We start from the raw sequence: 22139 nt of genomic DNA, 5'->3' as shown, positions 1-22139 counted from the left end.
TGGTTCAAGGCTTCTGCTAAGAGAATAAACCAGATCACACAGAAGGAATGAAGCACGTGAGAGCTTAGGACAAAGTATTCTCAGCTAGGAAGACCTGGCTCCGGAAAGAATTTTCAGTAGAGATTAGATGAATCACAGTCTGAGCTTTCACGATTCATTTCAAAACCTTCGTTAACACTTGTAGACCCAAGTAAACATTCACAATACTGACTGAAACTCCCAGCTCTTTACTCAGCAAGCGCTCAAAGCCAGGGAGCCTAACAAATGATATGAACTCATGCTCTGATATCTAATACCACTGTATAGTGCAACACTTAATTATTTGTTGTGCTGTGCATAAGTGTATCAAATATCAACTGTACCACAAAACAGGGTATTTGCCATAGGGTGAAGGCATACAAATAACTACCATGGTGCATCCTGACTACCATACAACAGCTTGCTACTCCCTGGTAATTTGTCCCTGTTCCTGAGGCCTCACTAAAGTTTCACAACTTCTTATCCCTTTGGAGGGATAAAAATGCTTCTGTTCAGCTCTGAATTTTACCTCTTTTCCTTCTGGCATTCAGGCACTCAGGCATTTACAACAACATGTTGGTTTCTACTTTTCTTGAAGCATCCCACTTGTTTGCAGTACAAACAGTGTATTTGTTTATTACTGCAATGCTATTTCGTTTTTCTACAAAGGATCCCCCTGGATTAGTCTCTGGTCACAGGCAGTCATGCTGTCGGTGCTTAGGAGATTTTGGCAAAATGACAGTAGCAATGCTGGCATCTATCTCCACACACAGCAATATCTCAGCTTGTGATGGCAGAAAACTCCATTTGCTCTTTTCCTGTGGACTAGGGTCACCTTTTTGTGGTATTTTTCAATTTTCTCTCTCATTTAGAGTGTCAGAGTGCTACTCACTTCCTGAAGGTTCACTTTTCACTGAAAAACTTCATTTGCTCAGCAAATTCTAGTTGTGGTTAATTCTGAGCCTTCCAATCATTTCTCTGAGTGTTTTAGAGTCCAAATCACAACTTCCCACAGTATACATGTGGAAACATGGGCACCAACGCCAAGTTCATGCAGCATGCTGCCAAGGCCCATCCACTACTCTGAATATCTTGGTGTCCACTATGTGGCCCAAAAGAAGGTGCACTGCCTGACTTCCACCACTATATAGTTCCTTATAAAAAATGGGGACTGACACCTTGATCTTTGGCTTTATAGAGTTCCCAACAACCTCCTTGTCATCAGACTCTCACTGGGCCCTCACCTACATTTATACCGAACAACTCACGAAGCATCTTTCTCCATAGGTTTGGCCAGCCTGAACCTTAATATACATGAAGGCAAATACAGAATGTGGGAGAGAAGAAGGCAGTGCAGCTAGCATTGCAAATGATCAGGAGAATAACTGACACAGAATAACTTTACCATAGTAAAGAGTCCACATTTCTGCTGATCATCATGCATGGAAACCCTGCAGTCTTGACAGCTTTGCACATCCTGACCTCTGCCCCAAACTAATTCCAAGATTGTATTGTAAAGAGAGACAAACATCACTCTGGGATGCATTGAAATAAATGCCTTATAGAAGACTAGAGCTAATCAATCTGCCATACATCAGCACAGATGAGCTCTTAGTTGGAATCCTATGTCCTACTTTGTGTATCACTCTTTAGCAGAGATGCAGAGAAACCAGGGAATCCACAGAAGGAACAAGAGTAACAAGAAGTTTGGAAAATCTGACCTGTGAGGCAAGGTTAAAAGAACAGATTTTAGAAAAGATAAAAACTGAGCAAGGCATAGGATAACTTTTCCAGAATGCAAAAGTAAGGATAAGAGTGTACTTAATAACTGTTTTCCATTTCCACTGTCAATTGGATCACTTGTAAGTGGTTTCATTTTCAATAAGGGAGATTTATACTAGATAATAAGTGTCTTGTACAAAGACAGTTGCCCTGACAGAAGACACAGAAGACTTCTATCACTAACAGGTGAGATAAACATATACCAGGAATGACCTACAGTGCACTTGAGACTTTATTGTGTTGGATAGAAGGTAAAATCACAGCACTGTAAACTCTTGTAATTATTGCATGGATCTGTAATCTGTTGACTTAAGGTTTCCAGCTCAGCTTTCATTAAAAAAAAAAAAAAAAAAAAAAAAAAAAGAAAGAAAAAAAAAAGAGAGAGAGAGGAGAAAAGTAAGTTAACTGCTTCTAGGACTACAGTGAAAGATGAAAAATATTAAAACTCAAGACCTCAAAAATAAAAAGGCCAAGTCCCTTCCCCAAAAATTATTTGTGGCAAAAATGCTACGATTTCTAAATCAGCTTCACAGTTTGGAAGCCTGATTCACTTTTAAATGTTTGGTAAACTTTTAAACACTTTTAAATGTTAATGCCTCACTCTCACTATGCTGGATAATTTATTTTTTGTGCTATAATAGTGCCGAAGACTCTCAACAGCGCTCTCATCATACTGTCCAAAAAGCCAAAACTTAAAAAGGGAAAAAGACAAGTAGCATGCTAGCAAAATAAATTTTACTAAGAGTACCCATGCAAATGGATAAAAGAATTGCTGTTTAAGCTACTACTTTGTAGTCTGCTTTGATCATTGTACAAAATTGAACTGAAATAGATGTTAGAAGACCTTCTGCAAAAGTGTATAAGAGTGCATCATTATTTTTTCTATAGTCACATATAAAATAAAATACAGCTTAGGCAAACATATACGTGAATGCTTATGCATATTTGAAAAGCTATTTGAAATTCCAAGACACTGTTACTGGTATTACAAAAATGATTACTGATAGTCCCATGTAATTCTATATATAATCTACTGCTCATCCACTGCGCCTAAATTTCTTCAACTTAGAAACTATTGCAAGAGCAGCTACACTGTATACTGCTCATAAAAACATCTAAATAATTTATTAGCTTTACATACCTGGTTGTCTTATGCTACCCTTGTAAGAAAAGTGCTTGCAGTGTTCAGACTGAATTCATATTCTTCTACATTTCCAGTGCATTCTAATCAATAAGGAGGATGCAGAACCACTTCACCCACCACCACCACCAAATGAGGGCATCATGTACGGAATTTCAAGGAACTTACTGTTATGTTATTTATATGCTATAACATTTTTACAGAATCAGAATCACAGAACAGTTGGGTTTGGCAGGGATCTCTGGACATCTTCCGGTCCAATTCCCCTGCTCAAGCAGGGTAAGCTCGAGCAGGTTGCCCAGGACTGTGTCAAGCTGAGTTTTGAATATCTCCAAGGATAGAGAGTCCACAAACTCTCTGGGCAATATGCCCTCATAGTGAAAAAGTGTTTTCTTATGTTCAAGTGGAATTTCCTTTGTTTCAGTTTGCGCCCATTGCCTCTTGGCAATAACGTTAGTTCCATCTTTGCTGGTATTTTGATACAACACTAGTAGTAAAAGGAACTTTTTATGGTTTATGGCACCTGGTCTGTTCTGAAATTAAGGGATATTCATGAATATGTTTGGTCCTGAAGTTCAGAAGAGGTGACATCAACTTAATAGAAATCCAGTCCTAAAGCCTACTGCCCGCTGATTTCATTGGCTACATGCTTACAGTTAGCACAAAGTATGACATTACTATCTAACTGCTCATCAATTACTTTAATTTTCTGTACATCTGTCCCTACCATCTACACATCTTCAGGATGAATTCTTGAAGGATTGCTCTTCTTAAGAACTGTTAGGCTCTCCCTATCTGTCTTTCCAATTGCTCTTCTCTTAGTTTTTTTTTTTAGTTCTTATTCATATGGTTTCTGTGAAGCCCAGTTGGAGGTTGGAAAGGATGCTTCCTATTCTCATTCCTCCCTTAGGCTCTTTTAAAGTACAATACAGGGAGATTCAATGAGCTGGTCTGATTCAAATACAACAGGCATCTCTGCATAAGTATCTTTCATCCCAGGTGACTGCTATGAGCAGAAAGCACTTTGATGGTTGGGAAGGGTTCTTCTCTTTTCTTTTAAGGGTGCCTATAGGTGGTTGGTTGTTAGGGTTTTTAGGTTTGCTTGTTATGAAGAACTGTGAAAGCTGGTAAAAAATCCACACTGTGTGGACTAAGACTTGTTTTGAAAGTTCTGTGAGACAGGAATTTTTTCTCCATCTAATCACATGTAGGTGGATTAAAGGGGGTAGGCAAACTTTGGGAGAATTAGAACAATTTTCTTTTCTGTAGCAGAGTCATCAATTAAAAACAGACCTTTGTAAAAACATTGTTTATAGTATATATTTTAGCTGAATAATGATATCACATGCCTGAAAATGTTGGTATACAGCTTAATATATTTTAATATAGAAAGAAAACATATTTATATGAGTGCATAGCAAAAAAATATAAATAAACATAAATACGCATCTTAGACAACCATTCTAGGTATATTTACCTCATATTTTCCAGGATACTATTTATTTAGCATTTGTGATCTGTAGCATTAATTCTTAACTACTCTCTAGATAAATATGCAGGCAGATGTACTTACTGTACAGAACATCATTGTTTCAAGAACTGCACAAAGTTAATGATGAGTGATATGCCTTGCCTCAGAGAGTTTTTTGCCTAAAAGATGAACTGGAATGGAATTTTTGAACCATAAGAGTGCAGGGCCAGGAGACAGCATAGTCTGACTCTATGCATTAAAGCCAGCTCAAGCATGTTTAGATGGAAAGATATTTGTCTGTTTTCTTCAAGCTACAATGAAGGTAATTATGCAGCATTCCTATACAATCCATTCTAGCACTTAACATAATAGGATGATGAAAATAAATTGCAGCAATTTTCAGCACAGAACATACACACTTAATATAGGACTATTTTACTACAGTAAGGACAAAGAACAGCTGAACATGGCCATTTTTATAACATCCATTTATGCACTGGAAAACTGTTGGAATCTCTACCCATAAGCTTCCCTTTTTTTAAGCAAACAAACCCATTCCTTAAGCTTTTCTTTCAACTGTGTTTTCTAAAATCTGTCATCAGGACAGAGTTCTCCCACTGAGTCTTTAAAAGGATCAAGTAGAGCAGAATAATTACTTCCTGTGTTTAAAATATGACAGCCCTGTCCATTCAGCCTAGAATGACACTATTTAGTTGACTCAGACGTAGTTTATAATTCACCTTTGTTCCCATATACTTTTCTACCATAGTGCTACATAAGTAGTTATTTTCTATATATACATCTACTGTTTCTGCCTTGCTTGCTAGACTAGTTATGCTCTTAAAGAAGCAAATTAGACTCGTTTGTCTGTTGACAGATTGGCGTAGGGGTGTTGTGGATGCATGCTTATCAGCTTATATTCTAGGTACTCACATATTCTTTCTTCTGTGTTTTATGCAATAAATCTCCTGGACACAAAGTTAGGCTGGTAAGTCTATCATTTCCTTGACCTCTCTTTGGAAAGGGATGGGCACCATCTCTCTTGTAGATATCACATGTTGCTCCACGGGGTTCAGAGATTAATTTCAGCCATGGGCTTGAGTAAAAGAAAAACCAATAATGCCATACTTCCTGTGAACAACAAAATCAGAGCACATGCCCAAGTTATCTACCGTTTGATCCAGAACATCCACTACTGTAAGTTGCCCAATGCATGCAATGTTGCCCAAAAATAATATATACGAACAGACTTCACCTTGTTCTGATCTGACAAGAACAGAGCCTGGCCATTTCTCTCTGCTGTCAGACACGGCAAACCTGTCTTTTACTTACTGATACGTACAGAGCTCCTGCTAGTACTGGGAGGCCCACACCAGTTGTGTGTCTGCTCTAACAGCTTTACAATCTTTGTAATGAACATCTTCCAAACACAGCACAAAACCGATTTCCTAGTAACACGAGCTAAGTGCAATCACTGGGAAAAGCCTGGATGGTTGGATTGATATGATACATGAATCAAGACTCATCAAGACAGGCTGTTTACCATCACCCAAGGGCAGCTTTAGCAGGATGTGAGATACGGGAAAGGATGTGCAGAGATGCAGGTGCCAGGCAGCATGGAGCAGAGCTGAGGGGCAGGCAGCTGTGCCATGCCACACCAAACTGTGCTGTGCCAGGCCATACTGTGCTGAGTCCTTGCCATACTGTTCTGTGCCAGGTTGCACCATACTGGGCCATGCTGGGCACCAGACTGGGCCCTCACTGGCAGCCTCAAGATCTGACTAACAGGATGGAAGATCACTGGGGCAGACAGGAGATCCTCCAGGCAGGACAGGCTGTGCTCCAGGCACAGGCACCTATGGGATACCACAGCCTTTTCCCAGCTGCAGGCAAGCCTGTCTTGTTGGCACGACACCACTTTTACCTCTGCTGTGTTTTGCTCACCCACTGCTGGATGGGTATATCTCCCCTGGATTTGCCTTTTCCTGATTTCTCCATCCCAGACAGTGTTGGTAGAAATTGTCATCTGTAAATGTGAAATTAATTGTTCAGCTCATCAGTGCTTAGATTTTCTTGGCTCAAATCACTACAGATAAATGGAGTCATGCATCACCCAGTAAGGTCTGCACCTTCTGAAGGAACGTTTTGACAGTTTGTGTAAAGAGGTCCTTCCCCTAAGAAGATAAAATTCAATACCAGTCAATAAGGAGAGGCATTCTCAGAAGTTGAGATAACTGGGTTCTTTTCTACCTATTCCCTTCCTAGCTGTGAACAGAGGTCCTTTTGCCCTGTCAGGTCCAAAAACTACAATCATGCTGGTCTGACAGGGTTATGGAGGAAGGCTCTCAGAACCTCCTCATGGCTCGGTCTTAATGTTAGGACAGTGTGGGGTCCGTCTCTGATCCTCTCTTCTTTCTGCTCTCTTGACGTCTGTTTGCAGAGAGCAAAGCTCTGGTCTCTGATGAGAGACAGCCATTACACCTTGCTGATCACCCAAAACTGTCTTTTCAACAGCTAGTCCATGACAGTAATATCATTTTATATCTTTCTTTTGGAGGTGGCTTCTAAATTCCCTGTTACATCTATACTTCTAAACACGTCTGTAGCTTGAGGATTGAGAAAAGCGCTGAGCAGGAATGGACAACATACAGCTTTTGAGATATACCCCAAAAGCGCTCATGCATATGCTCTTGCATGCCATGCATAGCTCATGGCAAGGCTCTGCTGTGTGGTAGGCATCCAGCTGTGCTGGCACAGGGGGTCTTGAAGAACCAGCTGCCAAAGGGACAGAGCCAACTGGGCCTGCTGGTGCCACTATCTTGGAATCACTCCGAGGCTCAACAGGACACTCAGACCAGCTACATCCCCTTCCTCCAAAAGGGCAGGAGAGCCCCTGGGCAGTAATTGTCATTTCCTAACTATGAACCACTTCAGGAGCCCATGGGTTCCTGAGGTAGGGGAAAAAATGTCTTACAGATCTCAGCCACGGTAAGATTTCAGCATGTGCCTCCTAAGGTCATGAAAGACAAACACTCCTGACACAAACGATACAGCCTAGGTGCTGGCTGGTTTCTTCTTTTCTGAGCAGCATCATATTTCTAGTTCTCGAGAGATTATTTTTACTTAATGAGATGTTCTGTTGCTATAATAGACTATTTGAACTGATAGGTCTGCCCTGTCAGATGTATGTGCAAAGTGTCTTTTTAATGGAAAAGTTGTTTCTTTGTTAAGATAGGAAAAGATCTTGCTTCCAGAACTGCCCAGAGTTTGTATTCCTTTTCCTCCATTTTTAATAACAAGAATTATAAATAATCTGAACTTTACTCCCACACATTACATTTGTGTGCTCTAGCTTCCTCATCAGATTCCTTTAGAAATCCATTATAAGTATTATTACTCCTACTATTGCTCTTGTTATGTTTTCAACGCTGGATAAGCACATAACGGTAGGTTAGAAAGTCCCTTAATTTCTTTCGGTGAAAGTATGTCAAGGATAGGCATTTTAGGAGGGTTTTTTATGAGACAGTCAAGATAAGGCCAACTAGAAAGAGAAAAACCAGAAGTAGTCACAAACATATTTGTCATTAATGAAACGAAAGTAAGAACAAACGGTCACATAAACTATTTTGTTTTTATCTTCCACTCTGAGAATCCTTTCAAGTGCCATCTTAATAGGCTTCCCCTTCAATTATGTATGATAATCTGATCGTACTAAAAACAAAGACCAGATCTCGGAAGCCTTTATACATATGCACTATCTCAGTTCACACGGAGTTTGCTGGAGCTAACATGAGTAAAGTGACACTCATGCCTAAGTGCTCACTGAAGCAGGTCATACATTAGTTCAGAGTCCTTATGGCCCGCACTCTTGAGACCAAGAAGACTGTCTAGGAGCAATTTAAAGAAAACGAACACTCAGCAGGTGACGAGAAAAAGAGATTCGCAGGCTCATCCCTTACACTTAGTCTGATTTTGTCTTCCCTTTCTTTCCCTGGGTTGATCTGGCATTTTCCTCTCTTTTTCCACTGGCAAGCTGCATAGTTCTTTGATATGTTTCAGGCTATGATAACAGTGTAACATTGTTAAGAGCTGTTAAATGCATTTTTAGGTAGCACTGCAGCAATGACTTACAGAAGGATTTAAATGAAGAAAAAGGCAGACAAGCTGTGGGGAAGAAAGTTACACTATGGAAAATGTAAAAATTGCTTTACCCACAAAACCTATTTAAATAAATTGCCTTTTCTTCTGCTCAGCTTTTCTTAATCCTGGAACACTTCTTTCCTCTCAAATAAATGCTCATTATTTTTATCACAGCTTTCTGGTCTGCCATCTTTTATTTGTGAGATGGAAAGTAATGATTTATCTAGCACTTTTGCCATGACTCTCATTTCATTCAGAGATCATGACATCTCTGTGTCGACTGGATTTTTCTTTCACTGTAATTCAAATGTTTGGCACAAGGTTTCTCTAGTGCTGCAGTGTGCATGGGAGAGCTTTTTTTCTCATCCCCTCATCTCAGCCGTCTCACTACTTGTAAACTAGTTTGATTTTCAAAAACTTTTTCTGTATAACAAATCCATGGCATTGACAAAATATTAAAAACTGACTTTATAAGTATTTTAAGAAATTGCATTTAGAAGGACATGTCACTGTGCCTTGACTTGCAATCAGTAAAACAAACATTCTTAATCCTAGAAATTTGTCACATTGTGACTAGGATTGAAATTTGTCAGAATTCAAACTTGGTCAAATCTCAGCAAAATTCAGATCCAGGTGGATGGTTCCAGTCAGGAAATGCAGTTAAGTCAAAGAATTTGAACCCATTTGAATCCGAACTTTATTGAATTAATGGAAAGAGGAAAGGGCAGGTTTGAATGCAAACTCCTACCTCTTCTTAGAACTACTGAGTCTTCAAAATAATTCTATAGGTTAACTGCAGGTTTCTTCAGGTCAGAATACATCTCTATTAAAGCTATTTTCAAGAATTGGAATGTATGTCTGCATTTCCCACTGGGCAAATTTCTCTTTGGCTTTCTAGGCTGTACAGCTCATTTGTTGCCATACCACCTTGTGGTAAAGTGCTATCCTTTTACAGCAGAATTTTCCATAGGTCAAATATTTCCTTTCCATTGAAAGCTCATCTCTGTCCTTTCAGGTCTACTCGGTGATGCTTTCTTTGATGAAGGTCATAATAAAGTATTTGTCACAGATATTGACCTGCTATCCCTCTATAAGCACCACTTTGTCTCTTCTTTGACAAGTTAGTTGTTCTCCAGCTATTTTATGGCAAAGGTGTGTTTTTCAGAGTCTTGGATTTTGTGCTCAATTAAATGAAATAAAAGGGGAGATAACAGTAAAGGGAATGAAGGAGGAAAAAATACTACTGTGGTACTGCTGTTAATGCCCAGCAAAGTAATACAGAATACTTAAAGAGATATATAAAACACAGTCTATTAAGTGGATAGTTTGAGGAGCATGAAAGGGGAATTCATGGGTAACTATATGATAAAGCAATCCAGAGCTCATTGCTGCAGATACCCATTAAAAGTGATTAAGACTTACATTTACTTCTACAGCTAGAGGTCTGAAAGCTGATGGCCAACAAATTTAATCCAAATTTTACATTCTCTAGCTTCATCTCGAAATCCTTCTGCAGCTGAAACTCACTGCAGTTATTTGTTAAAGTGACATGTAAATAAACCAGTAGATCTTTTTCTCTCCTGTAGCATTTCCTTTTTTTTTTTTCTCTCTTATGCCTTACACTTTGTCTATACAAGTGCTGCTTCCCTAAAGCTTTCTCTTTTTATATCCCCAGTACTTATTCCAGGGTATTTTTTTTTAAGTTTATATAATTTGGAACGGGCAAGGATAGTACAGCCTGCTAATTCAGCAAATGGAAATTCTTTACTTAAATGGTTGATTTTATCTTCTTTTCCATTTCCATATTTTTGTTACTTCCCTAAAGAAGTTTGATTCTCATTGATTGGTCAACTTTAATACAAACTATAGCAAAATACAGCCTCTGCATTAAATTGTGTCTTCTTTTTGCTAATGAGTAAGATGCACTCTCTACATATACAAGCACTTATTCAGCATGATACGCCTTTATTCAGATTTCTAATGCTTATATTTTCTTAGAAAAGGGCTAACTGATTTCTTAGAGCTGATTATTTTTTACTCATGATTAGCATTAAGCTATATTTAGATGGAAATTGGAATTCAACTATAACACAAATATCCAGAATTTTAAAGACATATTTTATTAGTTATATAAAATCAGATTACATTCCCAGATATAAGTGTTAAAAGGTTTGTCAAAATAAAATTTTTATTTAAAATCTCATCTTCCTGAACTGAATGATTGTTCCCAGGGACTCCATCCTTCAAAATACGGAAGACGATTTTTATTCTGAAACTGAGGGAGAAGCATAAGTGTTGACCGTGTTTTCAAATCCAAAGCAGTTTCTCAAGTGCTCAGTATCTCACCTGTAAAATCTCTCTAAATGTGTACTGTCTATCTACAACTAACATGCTTTACGCATCTGACTTTCTCAGGACTTTTTCAGAATTCCCAATGCTGTAATAAATTTCCTGTTGGTACTAATAGGAAAACATGCAGGCTCGAAAACCACAGTTTGAAAGCTCAGTGTGTACAGTCTTTGGTTTGTACTTACACTGCTGTGACCACGGGCAACCCCATAGACTTGGCACAGAAATCTGCTTCAGTCCTTAATTTAGACTTCACCTTTTCTTCCAGGATCATTCCCATCATTCATTTGGCATTTATGCTCTTTCTATTTTCAGACATACATTGAAAACTTACCAAGAAAGAAAGTTGGTTGCCCTATGTGAACTCACAAAATAGCTATGTATATATTCACAAATAACCTGTCAAGTGCCATAGGAAGGGCGCAAGAGGCAAGTCTGATTTTCAGAACAAAGATTAAGAAGTGATGAAACCACTCTAAGGGATGGATTGGCAGCCAGGACTGAAGTCCTGATACTGCAGTAATGCTGTGCTTCCTGCGAGCCACACGGAAGCGGGCAGACAGCTCTGCGGTACCTCCTCTCCTGAGCAGGGAAAAGCCCTGCGGGGAGCAGCTACAAGGTGCACGGCTGGAAACCACCCTCCACCCCAGGTCCTGGGATACCATCTCCCTTCCACAGTAGGCATATGTCTTTTACAGACAACAGCAACAGATTATCTGCTGTTCGTTTAAATCAACAGCAAAGATTATGTCAGTGATCTCAGATTTTTTTTTCTGTGGGAAATTAGGGTTTACATGTTATAATTTTTATATGTTTTATATAGTTGTTTGCAGCTCTTTCATGGCAGGACTCTTCTGAGTCATGGAATTACTGTCTTTTCTGACATTTTCCAATCACATTTTTTGAAAGCCTGCATGCAAAACACTGGCCATCATCTACAGGCAGAAAAGGGGTGGCAGGAGAGTGCTCCCTGTGAGAGGTGTTTAACTGAGGAGTTGGCTCCTCACCCCGAACAGAAATAGCCTCTTAAACATGCTGCAAATATTTTCCTATTGCCCAGACTTCTACACAGGGAGGGACTTGACAGGGACCTAAGTCTGTATGAAGGCTATATTCTGTTACATGTTCAGCAAAGAGCTAACCACCAAGTGCACATGTCTTACTGGCAGCTCCTGATGGCCCTGATGGTCATTTGCTACATTTGCCAGATTAGTTTGTAAGGTATCAAATAATGAAGATGCTTCACACATTTTTTAAAAAAATCCACATACACAACATAGAGCCAAATACAATTAAATGTTTGTCAGTGACCTTTCTATATTCCTAGTGTATTCTGAACTGCAGCACACGGTGATATTGAAGCTGGCTTTATATTTGTGGCAACAAGGCTGATAATCCACTGAAAATAGAACATACTGACTAAATACGGTGTCTTTGTTTTGGTTGACAGTTATCTCACTGGAAAAGCAGGGGTTTTCATACGCTGACTACTGAAGATTGCCAATATATTTATAACCTACATGGATTAAAACGAGTGGGTGCTGATGCAACTCCAGGCTGATAAAGACTGGGTTTGGAGGGATTGCAAGTGGCTCAACCACAGCTGAACCACATGATGTGAGGTATGTACTTCACTGGCTTATGCTAATAGCAGCATAGGTCCCTAATGCTTCCTTTAAATGAACCCCAAGACTACCATAACATTCACATAACATAGACTGTAATAGCAACTTAATATTCAAAAAGAAATACCAAAAATATTTTAAGAGAGAATTCTACGAAGCAGAATAGAGTAACGATAACCAACATCTAAGATATTATAAATGCACTTGTATGTCAAACTCTTTTTTAACCAAATTATATATTGTTGTGTACAATCAATTTTTATTTCTTAATAGCCAGGGTAATAGCCTTTTCAATACAGAGTATTTGAGTCACATTGAAATGTTTTTAATTCAGGAAAATACATTTATTTCTCCTGTAATATTTTTCCACAGATTTGTTGAAATCTATAGTTGAAGACTGTAAGGTTTGTATCTTTAATTACAATACATCACTGTGCTAATAACTATGTTTTAAATAAATGAGATGCTAAATTAAGAAAATGTACGTATGCACATCTCAGTATGCAAGCATGTTGAATTCAATCCAGGTTGATGATTTACTTGAAGTCAGGCATCTCATTGAACTAGAATCTCCTCAGTGTGACTTACTGGCTAATATCATCTATGAGCCAAGTATCTGTATCCAAGTGTTCACATGAAGTGAAAGCAGTATGGCTCTAACTGTACAGAGGGCCACATATCTAGCAAAATCAGAAAAAATGAGGTACGTAAGGTATGTATAGCATGATATGTAGACTATGTCCAGGCACAGTATTTACAATCAACAAAAGTATTGGCACCACAGAAGATGTAAGAAGCGTTGAGGAAGTGTTCCCCCTTTCTGCAAGAACTAGGTAAATGCTCAGTGCGGAGGCCATCTCTGATAGCTAGCCATTGAGGAAAGCAGTCTTCATGGTCCAGGGAAACTTAGTTTAGAAAGGAAGAGACCTTTTGTTAATTTTTGCATAATCTACAGACTGTCAGAAACAAAAAATACCTGGTCTCTAGATAAAGAGCAGAACTCAGGGCTTTAGAATTGCCAATCCAGTACTCTTCACAAGCCCTAAAGCTTTGGAAAGATAGTAATGAAATGCTTCTATTACAGGAGCGCATTTAGTTACTTGGTGCTAGAATTTGAAGGACTGTATCTGGCGTACAGTAGGATCATCTCACCTTCCTTTGCAAGGAGTATCAACAGTAGCAATAGGGTTTGTAAGATCCTAGTTTTTTTTCTGTAACTCAAGAACAGCTTACCAGATTGTTCTTACAGCTGCTGAAGCTCTGAAACCTGCTGGAGTGCCCATGCAGAAGCACGGTAATTCCTTATTTTTAATCACAGTGCCTGCTGTGAAAAAGTCAAGAACAGCTACATTTTCACAATGTGTGAGATATCATTGTCATCTCCATCTTGACCAAGTGAGATTCTGAGGTGTGTTGCAAAGCCGATTCAGCTAATGACACAGATAATGGGACTGCAGCGGTGTCCTTTGCAGCTAGCTCCACAAGAAACTCTGGTGTTCCTGTGCCTCGCCATCAGGCCAACTCATATGCAGTGGGATCTTCAGCCTTGAGATGGGCCCTGCAGCTCTCCTGCACAAAAGCCTGTGTGTTGTTGGGGGCTGAAGCATGAGATGCTCAGAAAGCAAGAAGCTGAGCAAAAAGCTACATAAGCTGAATCCATACCTTATCTCTCAAAGGTTGTCAGAGTATCTAACTTCCAAGATGAAGAAAGGAACTCGTTTTCAGTTAGATTCTCAACCATATACTCCATTCTACATAAAAAAGGATCTAACTATTTTTATGGGAAATAAGAATACACAGTGAGTGCTAGAGAGGGTTTCTGATTAAATGAAATATACTTAAATGTTGATTATTGGAAAACAAATATTGGCTCATTTCAGAGCTCTTTTTCAGAAGTTAAGAACATTGCTCCTGCAAACTTTTATCCAGACATATAAGATTTTAGAATACTAAACTGAGATTGAACATGTAACAGATCACTTTATGGACAACAGGGCAGCCACCATCATTACGCTTGGAGTCCAATAAAAAGATCCAAAATCTAAGGAAGAATTTGTCACTCCAATCAAGAATTAAATAGAAACAGCTTCTGAATCACAGTTTGATGGTACTAACAGGAAAAACAATTGCCAGAAACTGATAACCTGATATTTGGTATGTTTAGAGAATCCTCGCATGAGAAACAGCTATTTCACAGCTTTGTTCTCACTTCTCATTAACACACCTTAGTCTCCTAAAATTCTTGCTAAAGAAGCAAGTATTTAAGTTATAGTTACCCAAATGAAAAGAGACAAGGTGTTTTCCCACTGTTCACAGTATGTCACTATGACATTGTACTAGCTTGAGTCTAAAATGACCTACTCATCCTTTCTCAAGAAATCAAAAACAATCTCATCCCAGTGACAACCAACAAAGCCTAGAGAAGACAAACTTAACCCCAGTTTCCCAAAGATATTCAGATATTAAGCAGATTTCAGTGAGTGCTAGATGACTGCACACTTTTAAGGATCTAGATCCTAATCTTCACTCTTGAAGATTGTGTCCCACTTCAAAGGATACTGTTGGTTACCTTTCCAAGGACACTTCAGGGAAAATAATAAGTCTCCTCAGCCGGTGTTCCCCCCTATGAAAACAGCCAGAAGATACAGTACTGATGTAATCTGCTTCTACACTGTCCTCTATTCTTTCTGGCTGGCAAAATTAAGGTGCATGCTAAAATTACCAGATGGCATGAAAAGACAGGAGAGCCACAATGCCTCAGGAACTGCTGTCTGGGAAGCTGCCATTTGGAAGTCTTATCCCACTGGAGAAATCGTGAGGCAATTACTTGCCCATTTCTAAGAGTCACCAGCAGAAATTTGGTTAAGTGGACTAGAATGAAATATGGGTAAGTGCATGTGGAGAGCCATTGTCCAGAACTGATCCTTTCCTCAGCATGAATGTTTCCACATCTCGAAATTAGGATTCTCAAACACATACAGTTTTTAATGTGGACCTGCTGCAGAATCTATAGAAGAGAGGATGAAGATGTATTTGCTTAGCCGTCTGGTGCAAAAATATGTTTTAATCCTTTTCCTTAAACTGAAGCAATTTCCTAGGATACATTTGCAAAGGGTTGCATTATATCACAGTAAATCAGTAGTGTACTATTAACCTGTTTCAACATATGCCGAATGTTCAGTCACCAGTTAACAGGCTAACTCATACCCACAAAGCAACTTATTTGTTGCTAGATTGGAAATCTTGCAAGCAGAGATCTTGTTTGCCACTTTTGAAGAAAACACACAATCAACAATGTGGCACTAGGATTTTTCTGAAGATCAAGATCTCTGGAATCAAATCATCTTTCCAGATCCTAATGAATAGGGAAAAGATCTACTACTACTATATCACTATTTGCCTTCCTAGTGGCAAGCTGAATTTTTATTATTTGGAATAACCCTGCAGTGACCAGACAGCAACTCTAAACTAGACAGAATGTGTCTCCAGGAGATGATAAATATAATTATTAGGAGGCTGCTTTTTGTCCTGTATTCATGCTGTGCAGTACTTTCCCACACAGTTTGATGTGAGCAACCATTCTCAATGAAATTGAGAATTCGGTACTAATTAGATTCCTAACTACCTCTAAACACCTGGGCTTTTGAACCAAACTGGGATCACTATTTGGAGAAAAAGGTACTATTTTACATCAGGCCAAGTGGCAGACTCTGACTGTTAATCTGAATTTGAATTCAAAGTTTATCTTCTATAATTTTTTCCCCTTGTCAGATTACTGATTGATTTAATATCTTTTTTTTTTTTTTTTTTTTCCCAGCATTCTCAGTTGGAACAATTTTATATTACCTTTTTCACACACAAAGGTATTTTGACATAAAGTTGTGTAATCCTTAAGGTATTGTCATCCTGTTTACCCATCTCGATAAAAACACTGTCCTACAACAGTCTGCAATGTGCATTTATCTTCAGTGGAATAAGAGAATGTATCATAACCCATAGGTGTTCAAACAAAAACAAGTTTTACTGATAAATATTGCTTTGTGTGTGAAACAACACAAATAAATATAATCATATATTTCTGACCTAACTTCACTCAAAACTGAAAATTGAACTCATAAAGAGAAGAAAATGTTTATATGAATAAAGTGCTGTATAACTCAAAGTATTCAGTACTTGAGCTAAAACTTACGTACACACACATGTGCATATGCATACACACTAAATGTTACAGAAAAATTGCTTGAGTGGACTTCCAGTAAAAACAAATAAACAACAAAAACCCCTTCTTTCTTTAAATACCATGTTAAAAACTATTTGGTTACTGAATTAGCTAATTCCCTCATTAAACAGTCTTTCACGCCAAACTCTCATCTTAGCCTGTCCTGGTCACACAGAGATCAAAAATATTTTACACCTCAAGGCCACACAGAGACAAGTCATCTCCTAGCAGTATACATATGCCCCAATTTTTTAAATGAGCTCTAACACCAACCTGATACCAGCTCCCTTGGTAGCCTTGGACAAATCAGCTAAATGCTTCGTATTTATCTACCTCACATGGTGTTGTGAGGGAAAATTAATACTTGCCAAGGGCTCAGTGACAGAAGTACCTAGGTGTGTACCACACACTTTTATTGTTGCTAGTGTTACAGTTTCCTGCCTCAGTCTGAGCATTGATTTTTCATTACTAATAAAGACAGAAATAAAGCTGGAACAGATGGTATTTTATGGCAGAGCAGTCTTTATAAAATTGCATTTCACATCTAGCACGTGACAGGTGCTCTCGTCAAAACCTGAGTAACCCATATATTTACATCCAAAAATTATTTATGTCATATTTAGCCTAATATATGAACAATCCGAAACGTTTAATTATTTTATCGAATAAATTTAACAATCGTTTGGAAAACTGTTCCTGGCACCCAATTCCCATGGTTTTGAATAAAAACATCTTCATATAATCTTTTATAGAATAAAAAGGCATGGAGATTCCAAGTGATTTTACATCCCTAGTATTTGCATGATCATTTGTTTTGAACTTAGCTGAGATCATTAATTTAAAAAAGTTTTCTCCTTTGTAATGAATACATGTGACATTCTTTAAAAACATTTTTATACTTCATGTACAGGTTGTCTATTTTTAAATTATTTTTATTAATGCTATATTTAAAGTTCAGTGACAACACATGCCTGTATGTTAGACAGGTATAGGAGGGTAGTTATAATACAAAATCTGGATGAAATAAAAAATATGGAGGTATTATCAGGAAAATCTTAATAATTCAATTGCTTTCACTGTTCTCTGCAAAGTCCTCATAAAAGCTTCATAATAGCTTCACAGGTCAGTTTTTGAAATGTTGAAATTTGAAATCTGCAACAGACATTAAATTTGAATATTGACTCCTAAAGCATGAATTCCACTGCCCTGGAAAACAAACACATTATTCTTAGCTACTTCTAGAACAGGCACATGGAGCCTTTCTGCACAGAGCCACCACAATAACACTACAGGATACTGCCCAGAGTGACTGTGCCATGCCCCTTCCTTCACCTTCACTGAAGCCTCATCAAATCCATGTAGATCCACCTTGGTCTGCATACCTCTCCACTCCCTCCCAATGTAGGCTGGAAAATTATCTTCGAGAAATGTGCCATTTTGGTGTACTTCTGAATGAAGATTTTACATGTCCTGATGAGAACAAGCGCAATTAATGCAACTAATATCCAATCATCCAAGCAGGGATCTATTTTAAGACCTAGCTAATCCAAATTACTGTTTCAGGCTCTCTGCAAACTCAGGCTGACACCTTCGAAATACGCAAAAATACACTTGCACTTTTCATGATTTCTGTGAAATCTTATTAGGTAGAGACTACTTTAAAACAAAATAAAATAAAATAAAACAATCAAACAAATAAGTTTCACAATCAGTACAATAAATTTTCGCTTACATCACTTTTGTGTACTTCCCATCCTCTAGAAAACAATGATTTTAGAAGCCAGGAAAGGAAGCAAATCACTGAAATTGCACATCATCACTTTTTTCCAATAATCTTCCATGAAAAGATAGATATTTAAGACAGCAGAGTAACCATTTTGCTTAATCCAATTAGCATTTAATAATCTTAATTAACAAAAAATGGCCGTGCAACAGGGCTAGACGCCCGCTCCCTGAGACCAGTGAATGCCTCTCCACATACAGCCTGTTGCACTGAAGGGTTACTAAACAAAAGTATCAGAACCGTGAAGTGTTAGAACAACCTGTGACCTTACCATTTTTACTCTGTATACTAGCAAAACCAGTAACAGAAAAGTAATGGTGGGGAATAACTTCCTGATGAATGGCCTAATAATGATATGTTTAAGATGCCTATGAGACCCATGAGCCAGTAGAAAATGGCAACTGCAAACTTTGTGCGTTTGTATGTGAACCAAAACAGTTAACAACATTAATATTCAATCATCATGGCCATAACGAGGAAGAAAAAAAAAATCAGCTTTTGTTTCTCCAACGCCTCTTGGCAGACAAGCATATAATATACTCTAAGCATATACTCTAAGCGCTTATGCATTATTTCTGAAAATCACCCTGAATGAATTGCTAACATTGTGGAGTTCAGTTTGCACCTTCAGTTGCAAAGAGAGAAACAGAAAGGATGAAGTAATAGTTTCTAGAGCTTTTCTACCACTAGAAAGGCAATCTGGAAATGTCTGCTTAATAAGATAGTTATTTGGCCATCATTTCAGTGGTGCCTGAATAATCTACTTGCTATTCATTACAAATGAGTTACAGCAAGACAAAAAATAACGGCATTTCCAAAATGTCCTCACAAACCCTGCAAGTAAATCATCTTTATCAGCAAAATCCAAAGGGAGATTACTCCTCTCAGCCTTTTTTGGTAAGATTTCAAACAAAATCTTCCAGCTCCCTTTGACACATCTGTTCCTGCTGCCTTAAACAGGGAGAAGCAAGTACTCCTTATCAACAGAGAGCTCGTTCTCTGCTGGTGTTAGCCAGACATGATGAGCACATGTATATCACATCTATGTTTGGCCTTCTAAGCAAGCTACCTTCCGCCCTGCTGGTGCAAGCCAGCAAGAAATCAGTTTGTGAGCAATTTCAGATGATAACTTCTTTCACAACAGCACATGTCTGCAAGAAAGAGAAGCAGTTCAAAACCAACCGCTGTTCACTGTAAGACATTTATAATCCTCACTGAAAGAAACATCTGGCTCTGTTATTTGTCAGGGCCATCATCACGTCTAATCAGGTTGTCCATCCAGTTCTGCTGACAAGGATAGCAGAAATATCGTTCCTTCATAGCAAACCTTTGCTGTGATATGGTAATGTGTTCATTCTCTGATGATATTCAGGGTGAATTTTCTGTCACCAGTATTCAGTTCTGCACCCTGCCACTTCCTTTCTAAACCAGTGATCTGGTAAGATACTGTAAGCATGAGAACCCCATGATGCCGAAACAGCATTCTTGGATAATACAGCTACAGTATTTATTAAACAACTAATACTATAAGCTAACGATTGGCAGTAATATCTTAAAGACCACTCCTGGATTCTCCAACCTCCAGAGCAAATCACAGAAATTAGCCCATCTTTACAATATATGTAATTACAGCAGTACAGAAAGCCCAGTTCCAATCCAGAAAAAATTAATGACTTGTCTCTTACCTCCAGAATCTTATGCTCAGTGTAGAGGTCCCATCTCAAATTAAACTTCATCCCAGAAAAGATAAAAAGCCACAGCTCTGACTCCATGTTACTCTGCCAATAATGGCAGATCTGATTTAGGAGGGTTTCACACAGACATCTGTCTGCACTACTTTCTAGTCCCTGCCTCTCACCCTCTCACTCTGCTGGACACAGTTTCATGGTTTACTTGGCTAGTCCCTAACCTGATTCCATACCGGCTCCAGTAACTTCCCTTCCTGAAGCTTGTTTCTTTTTTTTTTTTTTTTGTTTTCTGTTTTTGTTATTAAATCGTATCAGTTCACCAAAACAGGTTAAAAAGTGACTATAGTCACTTTATATAATTGAACTCACGCAGCTAAGTGGAGGTCAGATGGGCAGAAGTGGCTAATGTGACAAGACGGAAGCCTGTTAGAGCAGATCCGCCACACAATGAAAAGAAACGTGAAACCACAGGCTCCTTCTACTAACTAGACGCATTGCCCTCGTACTGAGGGCACTGAAAGCAAGACCTCTTGATGTGACCAATAAGCATATCTACTTCAACTACTAATGCTAATTTAATAACCTGCTAGCTGTACATGGCTGTGCCGCTAGAAAACTATATTCAAACAAATTCAGAAGCATTATGCTCTTGGTTTCAACACTATGTTTTGAACTCTTAGCACAGAAAGCTTGGAGATACTAATGTTCTCACAGTACGTTTCCACATGTACCATGAAAGCCTTTTTTCTGCTTGATCATATCCCCGAGAAACCTTACATTTGCTTTCTTGTTATCTACAAAGTGCTTACTGTCCCTAGCCGGGTAACTTGCTCCTTCTCTTGGTTTACTGTCTTTCAAAGAACAATGAATATCTCATGCTGCGGATTCTCTCCCTGGCTGGGAAACTTGCACTTTTATGTGTTGGAAAAATACAGTGACATGGTCCTTTGTGTTGCTTCATGCAGCTGTTTAATTCAATCTATCATTTTTTAATTTTGGAAAAATACCTCTCATGCTTACAGATAGCACAAAGGCACTATTCATTCTTGCCCCAGAGCTTGTGACAGTGAGATTGGCAAAGGGTCCTGGCCTAACTGTTCAGTGCCTCTCAGTACAGTGATGCTCAGCTAGTACTGAAAGGGAGTATTAGTGCCATGTTCTGAGGCAGTGCGGAGATGTGCTAATGACAGGAAGTGATATCAGAACAAATAGATAGGTGGAACAGGGTTATAGCCTTAAAACTGTACCTCTCAGTTTTGTTGAAACATTTGTACAAGTCTGGGCCATTCTCAAGAAAAAGTCAATGCAGAGAGATCGGTGATACCCCTGGATATAAGGCATAAAGTTTTTCTTGCCATCCTTCCAAAAAGAAAGGGACAGAATAAGCCTAAGAGGAAAAAGAAACATTTCTACAGGCAAAAAATTAAAATAGCCATAGCATCTTGGTATGGCATTTCTGAATGACTATCCTGAATGGTCTTTTCTCTAGCTTACGCAGCAATATGAACAGGGTAAAATCACAACAACACTTGGGAAGGATGGGAAGAATACAAGAATGCCCTGATACAATGAGGACACTTCAATGGTCCCTGTTAGATTTTCCTGTGACTGACTGCTACGTGCATGGGCACTGGCTACATGAACAGTAATACTTTTGGTATCACAGGTAATCCCTTTCCTGTCAATCAACACCTATCAAAATGTTGTTTATACTTGGCTCAAGCCAGTTATCATGCAAAAAAAAGCAAGGACAGTACAGGAATTCAGTAGTACTGAAGAAAATTCTAATCCAACTAAATTTGGCAGCACAAATCTCTTATGTAACTTGTGATCTAGAGGACAGTCTGATCATCTGGGAATATTAATGTACTGAGCAGAATACATTAAATGGAAATGGCAATATTCCACTACAGATTTTTTTGC

General features: G+C 38.5%; 1 protein-coding gene across 2 annotated transcripts in view; it reads right to left on the bottom strand.

Annotated features, from left to right (window-relative positions):
* CRIPT (CXXC repeat containing interactor of PDZ3 domain) overlaps positions 1 to 22139 on the bottom strand; it is a 49912-nt gene that overhangs the window by 19854 nt on the left and 7919 nt on the right. The window lies entirely within an intron of this gene.

This window comes from Rhea pennata, chromosome 3 (assembly GCF_028389875.1).
Source record: "Rhea pennata isolate bPtePen1 chromosome 3, bPtePen1.pri, whole genome shotgun sequence".
Taxonomy (NCBI): Eukaryota; Metazoa; Chordata; class Aves; order Rheiformes; family Rheidae; genus Rhea; species Rhea pennata.
The sequence above is the reverse complement of the archived record's forward strand: the minus strand, read 5'-3'. Positions and strand labels throughout refer to the sequence as shown.